Source organism: Zeus faber, assembly GCF_960531495.2.
Source record: "Zeus faber genome assembly, chromosome: 2".
NCBI lineage: Eukaryota > Metazoa > Chordata > Actinopteri > Zeiformes > Zeidae > Zeus > Zeus faber.
Window position 1 is genome coordinate 311,284 of NC_137189.1, and position 12,104 is coordinate 323,387.

Here is a 12,104-nt window from a genome sequence, read left to right on the forward strand (position 1 = left end):
AATAAATAATTGTAATTTTTTATCTACCTTTTGTACAGTGGGTGTAGGTTTATTCCCCGTTCGATTAAGTTTGGAAGAAAATATTATACTGTCAAAACCATCAAATTCAATAACAATTGATTCTGTGCTCTCTTTTAAAGTATATGTGGTATTTGTCATACTTATCTGGAAATCAATTGATGAACCGGTATTTAAGTCGAAAATGATCTGCATAATATGCTCAAATTTACTACATTTACTTACAGCGTGCCTAGGTAGAAAAATAATCTTTACTTTCCAATTTTTGATATGTTTAAGTGGTGTTGGCCTGAGGCCTGTTTCTTAAATTGGTTGTATATCCTTTCAAATTAATAATTGTACTTTTGGAAGGTTTATATTTTTCAATCAGAATCTGACCTATTGATTAAAAAAAGTGTTCAGTGTCAAAGTTTGCATGTCAATAGACCATAACATGGTGGGTCCCCTGTGTAATCAAAAAGTCAGGTGGGGTTCCCATGAGGCTCAAAAATTCAGGTCTAAAATCTTTTTGAGGGTTATCATTTTTTAAAGTAGTTTTTGTATCATCAAAAAATGATCCGTGATTTATGTACTCAACACTAAACGTTTTACGAGACACAAGGAAGCGTTAGCATGGGGTATGCCACGTGAAAACCCCAGCATGCAATGGGGGGCGTACCTTCGTATTCCTGTCTATTATTTGTCCGCATTTTGTTAATTGTTTATATTCTTGTTATTTACATTTACATTTACATTTAGTCATTAAGCAGATGCTTTTATCCAAAGCGACTTACAAGGGAGAATAACATTCAAGCAACAGCTATTTCTCTACATTCTGCTGGTACTTGTAGAGTTAATTGACTAACCGATATGATGGTCTATAGACCAATCAATAGAAAAAATAGTTTCACCTTTACAGCCAGCAGTAAGGTTTTTGGATGCTTTAAATTGCAGTACACTTGTTCTAGAAAATGATCAGTTTCTAAGTTATGGAGCCATTTCAAAATGTTATTGTCGAATAAGTGTCTTGTGCTGTTCTTATTTATCTATTGTGCCTCAACACTTTTAGAAGCCTCGTGGAAAGTCAGTAGTATTTATTTTGGGTTTTTGTCTGTTAAGAAACAGGTGATCACCAGAAAGTGCGCCTGTAGCCAATTTCCACCGTGACTGGACGAAGCCACAAGCTGGTCATTACAGCAGAGTCTCCAGATAAGAAGGTATTTTTGTTTGATTATTTATGAACAATACTTGAAGACAAAAGTTGTGATTTTCATGAAAAAAAAAGACTTTCTATGTTTCTAGTTTGTACTTCTTGTTGGTGACTCCCATCTACGGAGCATTGTGGATGGATTTGTGAAGATGCCAGGGGACCGAGGTACTGAATGCTTTTTTGTCTCGGAGACCTGACGCAGTTTGTGTTGTAGCCCCTAGCAGCGACTTGACGGCCAGCAGGACCATCGACGAGGCAGCAGTAGACTTTCGCAGCCTCCTGGTCAGTGTCTGCAGTCGCTGGCCAAAGTTACGCTTCATGTTTAGTACATTTTTGGTAGTATTGGTACTATTAATACTTTTGCTTTGTGAGCTCTGCAGAACATATTTTACATTTTGAAAACAAATGTACTGTAATAAACACCTTTTTTTTTTTGTGTGTTTGTATAGGTGTTTGTCCTGGACTTCCTTCCGCGTCTGACTATTTGCTCCGTGAGGAATACCATCCTGTGGCGGCATGCATGGGAAGCATATTTTAATTTTAGTACAGTTAAATGTATAACGGAGTATATATTTTTAGACAAACCAATTCAATAAATATTTCTAATGAACAAAGTTGACATCTATGTATGCATATTTCTATTCGTCCTAATCGTTGTTTTAAGGCATCAAGTACTTTTCTGCAGCCAACCACTTCCCATTGAACCACCCAGAGCTGTGAAGCAGAGATGGTGTAAGTACAATTGTACAATTTGTTGTCATGTCACGTGATGGCTATTTTATGAATAACTTTGCTATGTTGTGAAACCATGGCCCTGTGACATTGCTGTGAAATGCTGCTTATCGCCAACTGGAGACAACAGCGCCGCCAACAGCACGAAAGTCAAAGGTTTCTCCCGGCAGGTCACTTCCAACATTCTCTCCAAAAGTGGTTGTGAAGGGAGAGCTCATCGTGCCTCATCCTTCACCTAACCCTTTTGAGTGGAGACTGGTTGGAAGGGGCAGAAAGATAATCGGTTGCACACTGTTATTGTTGGGGTAAGACCCTCTGGAAACTGTGATAGTCTCTGATATTCACTCAAAGTGTACCGATTTTCATTAAACAATTTTAATATGTTTGTTATGAAACATATGGACATTAACACACACACACACACACACACACACACATGTCTAACACACTTTAATTAACTGAACAACTTACCAGTGAGCGCTCCGGGCTACAGTTGATTCTGCTGTCGGCTCCCCTCAACCGTCCTCTATTGTTTTGTATCCAGGAGATTTTCTGCAGTTTGTTGGTTTTTTTATTCTCTTTTTAGTTAGTAGTTTAGTTTAGTTTAGTTTAGTTTAGTAGTTAGTGCTTTTAGTTGGCCTTTTGTCAAGACATTGTCTTAAATCGACATTTTGCTCTATGATTTCACAGGTGGACACAACACCAGTAGCGTCGCCGGAATGATCCATCCCGTTATCAACTTGTTCCATCGCATCTTTCTAGCGCTGTCCAGTGTGGAGAATTTTATATTGTTTTTATATCAACAATTGTATATCAATTTTATATCAAGAAAATTGTGCTTTGCTTACATGGGAAAGCCACGGTGGGACATTGGCAGAAAGCTACTGCCTCCAAGAGGACACTGGGAACGGAGCAGGTTTGCTTTGTTCGTTGTTTTTCTTCTTTTTTCAATGACATTTTTGATAGTAGTACTTCATTTTAGTTTTATTTTGTCCATGCATTCCATTCTCTTGCTTTTTTTTAGGGGAAGGCAGCACCAACCGTTGTGGAGGTGTCTTCAAAGCCACACCTGCCAGTGATGTGCCAGTTCTTGTGAAGGAATAGCAGCGCTCTCAAACATTTGTCAAAGGTCAGAGTGATGCTGCTCCTTATTATCCTGATATGGAGAGTGCTACAGTGTTTTCTGATGTTGCAGCAGAGCTTGACGCTAGCAGTTCTGTCATGGGAACAATTGATGTCACTTCTATCAGCGGAACAGGTGATAGCTGAGAACATTTTTTAACAAAGAAAAACGTAGAACACTTTCAGTGCCGGGAAAGCATACGTTGAGTGTTTACACAAATGGTCCTTTTACGATCTAGAAAAACTGAGATAACGACTAAAACTTTCGTGACAGTGATATACAGGAATGTAAGATCTCCTGTGAAAGAGTCGGGCGTCACCAAACAAACATATGCCTCAGCATTCAGACATCACTTGGTGGTAGAATTATATCATTCATTAACATTGATCATCATTTTTCTCTCACACTCCCTTCTGTTGTTCCCAGTGGAATGATACAAAAGGAAAATGCAATAATGCTTAAGTATAATATAATTGAGGCAAAGGGATCAGAAAATGATGTATAAATTGAGTACAATACATTTATACAGAGATATTGTTTTATCTGTGTCCTTTTGATGGAGGGGCCAAGGAAAATGATGACCATATAACAAGGTGGGAAGTGGCCAGGTGTAATCAAATGTGGAGCAGAAGTCCAGCGGTGGAGCCGTCTGTGGGGCGCCAATGTTGGTGTAGAAAGCCCCTTCGATAACTGCTTCCAAAACACACATTTCTTCGGCTGTGGTAAGGGGAATGGAGTAACCCAAGTAGCCTATGTAGGTATGGTTGAAGTGGTTCCATCGCAGTTGCAGGGTGAGCAGCGTTCAGCGTACACTCACGTTGTCTCCTCAACGAGTACCTAGAGGGGAGTAGGAACTTTCTTGCGATGAGATACGTGTATCCATATTGGTCGTTCTACCACCTTAACTGCTGCTGCAGTGGTGCGGGTCCCTAACCCTGCTGGAAAGGTCCTAGGAATCTGGCAGAGTTCCAGCTTTTCCTCTGTAAGTCGCGATCACCACCCATTCACCTGGTCAGCGGCCGTGTAGAGGTCCTTCAAGTGGGACGGGTAGGGCTGCTTTGACCTGGGCACATAGACTTAAACACTTGGGTGAGAGACACATTTTGACAACATTGTTTGATATAGGTCCAAGATTGTTAAATGGGCGTTAAATAGTTGAATAGCAGAATACAGGCTCAGTACAAAAATGAATGTATGCACACTCGTGTAACAACAGAATAATATTATCACAATGTCTAATATGTAGGAGATAATAGGCGGCCATTTTGACACGCCCATGCATGGCACCACTAGAATATCAAATGACACACTGGGACTGACGAGTGTGCAAAGATTTGTGAATTTCCAAGTATCTTTTGGAACATGAAATTGTACGTGTTGCCACGCCCACACCGTGTGCCAAAATATATATGTATTTTAATAAGTTTTAGCTGTGAAGGTGTCTTGTAGACACTCGTCAAGTTTGAAGTCGATCCGATAAATCGCCAAGGAGGAGTTTCGCGAAAGTACAAAGCATAAATATGACTAAAAAGTCAGGAAAATTCAAAATGGCCGACTTCCTGTTGGGTTTCCGTCATGGCGGAAATATATATTTTTTCCAAGTCTAGAGAGGTTACAAATGTGTACCGAATTTTGGGAGTTTACGTGGAAAAAGGTGAATAGGTCAGAAAATTATTATTTTATTTTCTAGGGTGGCGTGGCAACACGTAAAATTTCATGTTCCAAAGATACTAATTCACGAAACTTTGCGCACTTGTTAGTCCCAGTGTGGCAATTGATATTGTATGAGTTGCCTGCATGGGCGTGGCAAAATGGCCCGACACACCCTGTTGAAAATTTCAAAACATCAAACCTATTCACTTTTTACCATGAAATTAACAAAATTCGGGACACTTTTGTAACTTCTTGGATTAAATGTGTAATTTTAGTCACTTTCCGTTCATTTTCTCACTTTGTACTTTCGTAAACTCCTCCGAGGCCATTTATCTGGCTTCAAACTTGGCGAGTGTCTACAAGACACCTTCACGATTAAAAGATATTAAAAAAAATAATAATTGTCACACGATGTGGCCGTGGCAAAGCGTTGGATTTCGTGTTCCAAAAAAAGCTGTGTTTTTGTAATATTTTATCCACTTTTTATGCTTTGTACTTTCGTGAACTTCTCCTGGGGGATTTTTTGGATTGAGACTCATTGGGGATTAAAAGTTATTAAAACATTTTTTTTTCGTCACGATGCGGGTGTGGCAACGCGTTGAATTTTATGTTCAAAAAAACAGTTTACGTGACTTTTGGGGCCTTGAGAAACTACAAAATTATTGCAAAACTTTGCACACTCTTCAGTCCCAGTGTGGCATTTAATATTCTATGGGTCCTATACATGGGCGTGTCAAAATGATCAACTAGATGCAGTTATCGTGGATGAGGATGTCGGGGTCCTGGTGCTGGGGAAAGGAGGCCCATACCTATAGCAACATAGGTGTCGCCACATTCCTTCTGTCTCAATGCCATGTACGCTTGTATTTCTGGTTTTCCCAACGCAGTCATGATGCATTTTTCACTAGAGTACAAATGCATGGTATACAACAACATCCACATACAATTAACAGAGCAGCAATGATAGCAACGTTGATTATGCATGATAAAATGAGGCCTTTTCATTTGGAAAACATAGAGTCCAACCAACCAGTGATGTGATCATCCATTCCTGCATTTTCTTTTAGTTCTACGCTCCGTGAGTGGAGTAGCAATTCCTCCTACTGGTTCCTGTGTTTATAAGCACATTACTCCATGCCCCACAATCAATATGGGTACCTTAAACCTCGTCCAGCCACCAGTCACTTGTTAGTCTAGGGTTGGTGGACCACGCATATTTCTCATTCCACTGGTACTGCTCCTACCCGGTGGAATCACACTTTATTATGGAACAGAAATCAACATTGAATGCCAGGATTTGTCCTTCATAGGCATAAATGACAAGAACTGTTTCTTTCATTCGGCCCCACTCTTTGACCTTTGTCATATACTGGTCATACGATAATTGGGGTCCCACTTGGTAAGAATATGTATACTGTGTAGGGTCCAGGACTTCTCCTAGGGTAAACAAAAAAAATATTATTTTTTTTTTACATGGTTAATTACAGAATGCTTACGTCTTTCAGCTGGATCCTTGTTTCTGTGAGAGTTCTTGCGGGTGGGGTGACAGGGGCGCAGTGGGAGAGGTGGTGACAGGGAGCACCAGTTTTATTTTTGAGCTTTACTGCATGTGAGGTGGCCAACACTACCTCCCAAGGTCCAGTCCACCTTGGCTCAGGCCACTTCTGTTTGTGGACCTTGATGTGGACCCAGTCTCCGGGGCTGACCACCAGGGTGTGGGGCAGTCTGGGGCAGTGTTCTTGACCTGTGAATACAAAACTCGAGATACTGCGGTTAGTTCTTTGACATATTCAGGTAAACCTTCCTGGAAATCATCAAAAGCGGGTGATTTAGCTGGTAGGTTGTGAGGACCTGGCATGGGGCGGCCTGTTAATATCTCGTGTGGGCTAAGATGTGTTTGACTATGGGGAGAGGTCTCGCATGGACATTAATGCTAGGGGTAGGGCATCTACCCACGTTAGTTTAGTCGTTTTTGTGATGTTCTGTAGAGACATACTGAGTTGCTGTTTTGTCTCTATCAGCACCTTGGCCATTTTTTCTTTCAACGTCTGGTTTGCACTTTCAACTAGGCCTTTTGACTGGGGGTGATAGACTGAACCAGATCTATGGGAGATACCTAATGCCTGTTCTACCTGGCTGAGTTTTTTATCGCTGGTAAAATGAGATCCATTGTCCGAGCAGATAACTGTGGGGTAACCCCACCGAGGAATGCGTTTTTTCCATAACCATTTAATCACAGATACTGCATCCTCTCTTTTGCAAGGGACTGCTTCTACCCATTTGGAGAATCGATCTACCATCACGAGTAGGTATCTGTACCCTTGTACTCTGTTGTCCCTGCCCATGCCGGTGTAATCTATGCATATTTCTCTGAAGGGGTAGGGGGGCACTGAGAATGTTCCCAAAGGTCTTTGGTAGACTGTCTTCTTATTTAGCTCGTGACAGACGACGCATTCTGCAATATGGTTGGCCACCATTTCCTCCAGGTAGGGATGCCACCAGTCCTGTTTGAGCCTGTTGGTGGTTCTTTTGGGTCCTTCATGAGTCTGTCCATGTGCATCCTTGATGAGGTAGACCAGGAGTGCGGCTGGTGCTACTGGGCGCCCATCGTGGCTTCTCCATAGGCCGCTGGTGCATGTGGCTCCTTTCTTCTGCCACTGCGAGTGTTCGTTCCATTTCGCTTCTTTCTGCACTTCTTTCAGATGTTCCTCTGACAAATTGAGGGCGTTGTCTTCAGTAAATACAATCATCATTGCTGCGCTTTCTTTTAGGTTCCCTCCTGCTTCTTTTGCTGCTGTGTCGGCTGCGTTTGAATTTCCTTTGGAGTGTCCTTTGCATTTGATGATCTGGATTTTTCGGGGGAGATGTATAGCTTCCAGGAGGGCGAGTATGAGGTCTTTGTGTTTTACCGGGGCTCCTGCTGACGTTTGGAGTCCTCTTTTCATCCATATGGCTACATCCACGTGAGCTGCAGCGTGTGCGTATGCTGAGTCGGTGAATATGTTTGCATTTTTGTTTTTTGAGATTTTTAATGCTTTCACCGAGGCGTCGAGTTCTGCTTTTTGTGCTGATGCTGGTTGTTCTATCATCCCACTTCTTAGGGTGACGTGGTGTCCATTAATTTGTTGAATGGCTGCGTATGATGCTCTATTTCCCTCTTCTTCTTTGAAACAACAACCATCTATAAACAGGACAATTTCTGCATCGGGGTCAGATGTTCCATCCAAGTCTGTGCGGCCCTTTGCTTCCAGTTTCATGAGCTGTACGCAGTCATGGGTGCCATCTGCATACTGTAGTCCGCCGGCCAAGTTGATTCCATCGGCTGTGTACAAGACATTGTCTCTTTCCAGGGTGACATGCAAGCGCATCTTGTGTTTTGGTGTGGTAAAGGTGAAATCCGTTTGATCGAGGTAGGATTTGACTCCATGAGTGGTATGCACGATGGTGGGGTGGTAGAAAGTAATGTGGTCGGTTCTCGTAGGGCGTGTGCGATGGCAGCCGTGTGTCGTCCACATCCGGAGAGTCCATGTTCCACTGTGTCGAGTTTGCAACTGTGGTGAGCCAGGATCGCGCGCTCACCGTGTCGAGGCTGCCAGAGCACAGCTTGACAATTCCGTGCTTTTCAGTAACGTCCAAATGGAACGAGGAAGAGATGTCTGGGGTGCATAGGTGTTCGGCCTTCCCCATGAGTTGTTTCAATCTTATGAACGCTTCCTCCGCACTTGTGGTCCAGTTGAGTGGTGCCTTGACGTTCCGATGGCCAGCTTCCGCAATGGGTTCGCGTGGGGGAACAGTGTGGTCCACATAATCAGCTATGTGGTGTCTGCTATAGCCAGTGAGTCCCAGGAATGCTAGCATTTGCTGCACGGTGGTGGGTTTAGGGTACTGGAGCATTGCCTGTTGTCTTTCCGGGTTGATGTATCTCTTATCTCCCGTGATCCTTTTTCCCAGGAATACCACTTCTGTGCGGCAGACCTGTGCTTTTTCCTTCCTGATTTTGTAGCCACATTTTGCGATGCGCCGTAGCAGGGATTTGGTGGCCGTGAGGCAATTTTCTACTGTGGTGATGTCCATGAGGATGTCGTCGACATACTGGATGAGTAGGAGTTCCTTGAGATCTGCCTTCAGGCAGGCGTTGAATATGGTTGGCGTGCATGTGAATCCTCGTAGCATTCTTGTGTAGGTCTAAGAGCATTTTTTAAATGTGAATGCAAACATATCTTGACTTTCTTTGGCCAAGGGGAGGCCAAAAAATGCGTTGGCCAGGTCGATGACGGTGAAAAATTGATGACTCGGGGAGCCTGCATGCAGGGCGACATGGGGGTTGGGCACTTTTTCAGTAATGGGTTGGACCACCTGGTTGATACGTCGCAGATCGTGGACCAGGCGCCATGAGTGTCCTCCAGCCTTGGGTACTGGTAGAATTTGTGTGTTCCACGGTGAATCCGCTGGTCGTAGAACTCCTGCTTGTAAGAGGCCTTCAATGGTGGAGGCTATTCGAGCAGCTGCCTCGGGCTTGACCTTGTACTGACCTTGCCAAATGGGCACAGCGTGGGCTTTCACTTTGATGTGTATATTGTGGTGTGGTGTGCAGCCAACGTGATAGGGGCCGGTGGTCCAGAGGGTTGGCGGTAGTTGGGCGAACATTTCTGCTGCCAGGGGGTGTTCTTCGATGCTTCCTTGATAAGTTCTTTCCAGGACATTTCTTTCATATATGCCTTGTTCGTAGCTGTTGTGTCCTATTCTCCAAACCGATTTGTCTGGCGTGTGTTGCAACAGGGGGTTCGTTGTGGGGACCCAGGTGGGTTGGCGAGGGCTCTTTTGACCATGGGGCCCAATTGTTTGGCTGCATGGTTGGCTTCTACGGCTAGGGTCACATGTGGAACTGCGGTGTCGTGAAGTAGATACCAGGATTGTTGGTCTGGTGTCAGGCGGACCGCTGCTGCAACTCCTTCGTGGCCCAGATAGAAGTCTGTTGTCTGGAGTCGTTCTTGTCGTCCCTCCTTTTTCGCTTCCCAGCCTTCGTCATAGATGTCATCACGGTGGCGTGTGAAACAGAGAGTGCAGTGTACAGGTCCAGCATCGACTTTTTCCAGAGTTGGTAGGTTTACAAAATGCCACCAGCCGGTGAGTGTGGGGTCGGGGGTGGTATCAGGAGTTCCACCTAAGACGAGTATACGTTCGAGGGGTATTAGCTCTTCTTTTGGCTCAGAGAAACTAACTTCCAGACCGTGGAGGTTACATATCACAGATGCCCCTGTTCTTCGGAGAAGGTCCCTTCCCATTAGGTTGGTGGGGCAGCTTGGTGAGTAGAGGTATTGGTGTCTGACTTTGTGAGGACCTATCTTGGTAGGGAGGGGTGCGGTGAAGGACTTGTGTCGTCCCAGAGAATCCAACAGTCCGTAATTTCCGAGTGGATAGTTGTATGTAGTACGTAGTATGTTGCCGGCCAGGTTCTTCAAGCAAGACACGTGACAGTGACAGTGACAGTAATTCCTTGGAGTGACAGTGATTCCTTGGATTGTACATGGCACTACTGGTTCGGCATTTATTTTTGTCTGTACCACCACTTCCATGTCCCCTGGGCGCCTCTATGCTCCATGCCATGGCGGGGTGTCCATGCGGGGTCCTCCCTTTCCTCTCGAGGAAGCTCCTCTTCCTCTCTGAGGGGGGCGGTAGGATCCTCTATATAATTGCTGGGGTTGTTGGTTCTGGGGGCATTCCCTTGCCCAGTGGTCACTTTGGCCACAGATGAAACATCCTGTAGTTTTCTCGGGTCCTCCCCATCCTCTAGAGGATTGGAATTGTCCTCTCCCTCTCAGTTGCTGCCATTGGGGGGGGCCTTGGGGGTATGAGGGTGCGGGGGCCCCTGGATACTGCCGCTGGGGATATTCATAGGGAGTCCAGGCCTGCTGCCATTGGGGTAGGTGCTGGGCTGGTGGGTAGGCGGGGGTTACAGTTAGGGGCTGTGGTCCTGTCCATTGTAGTGGCGCGGTTTGGGGCGGGGCCTGTGCTTCAGGGGTGGTGACTACTGCTTGCACAGTTGCTTTCTTCTTTTTGTCCGTATTGACTTCATCTTCCAGTTTTTTTACCTGCATTTTTAGTAGTCTGGTTTGTATGGAATCTTTCTCCAGGAATTCGTCTTCTTGCTTTTTGATGTGTCTTTCCAGGTGATGGATGAGATGGCTCTCCCACTGTCTCTCGGTCATGTCTGACAGTCAAACTGTGTCTGCGAGCTACAGCCTGACATCTCCTGGGAGGCCATTTTGGCATTTGGCATCTGCATGTACATGGGGAGACCCACTAGGCAGGGGTCATGACGTTCTACAGTGCTATCACTCCAGAGCTCCTTTGCTCATGTGAGATAGGCGTGTGGTTCTTCCCCATTTTTAAATCTCAGGCCTGCCAGGGCCACTGTGTTGCGTCTGGTCGGCCAGGTTTCTCTCATGGCTGTCCATATGTCATTCCGCATGTGGTCGAATGGGTGCTCGTGTGCCATGGTGAGGGTTCTAACTTCTCTTTCCAGGGAGGTCAGGGTGATGTTTCCTGCTGTGGCGCGGAGAATGGCTCGCACATCTCTTAGGGCTAGTGTGTCAGCCGCTGTGTGGTTTTCGAAGATTCGGATCCATGCTGCAGCTCCTTTGTCCAACGCTGATAGGTTGCCTTTGAGGGCCTGCATGTCGCGGTGGTACCAGGGAACAAATGTTTCTCTTTTGGCGGACTGCTTTTGTTCCTCCTCTCGTTGTCTAATTTTCGAGCGGGTAACTATCCCTATTGCTGACGATCTTCTGGCCTGGCTTTTGGATGATGCTATAAGGGTTCCTTTTCTTCTGTTGTCGTTTGTGTACTCTCCCCGGGAGCTGCCACTGTTTTTGAATGACCACTTTTTTGTCTTAGTCTCGTGGTCTGACATGGGTTCTTCTTCCCAGGAGCGGAGGGGGGTGGGGTGTCTTTGTTTTGTTTTCTTAAAGGTGTATTTGGGGACTACAGGGGTAGGTGAAGGTGTGGGCTGGCTTCGGGTCTTTTGTTTTTCTTTGGGTTGTTGTTTGGCTGTAGCGTCTGCAGGAGGTGCTATGAGATGAACATGGGTTGTGTTGGCATCCTCCGGTAGTGGGCCACATTGTCCAGTCAGTGTGACAGTTGCGTGGCTAACCCTTGTGGTACATTTCTTTTTCCTTTCTTGATGTCTTTTTGGTGTTTTTAGGACTGGCAAGTGCATTCGTCGTCCTCTGTATTAGAGGAGAGAAACTCTTTGTGTCTGTTTGATCGTTAGGGGGCGATGTCTGATCATTGTCCTTGTTCTCACTGTCAGATGGCTTTGGGGAGGGCTGTACTCGGAAATGGATTTGGATCGGGCCTTCCAATTACTAATACGGGTGCTTGTATTTC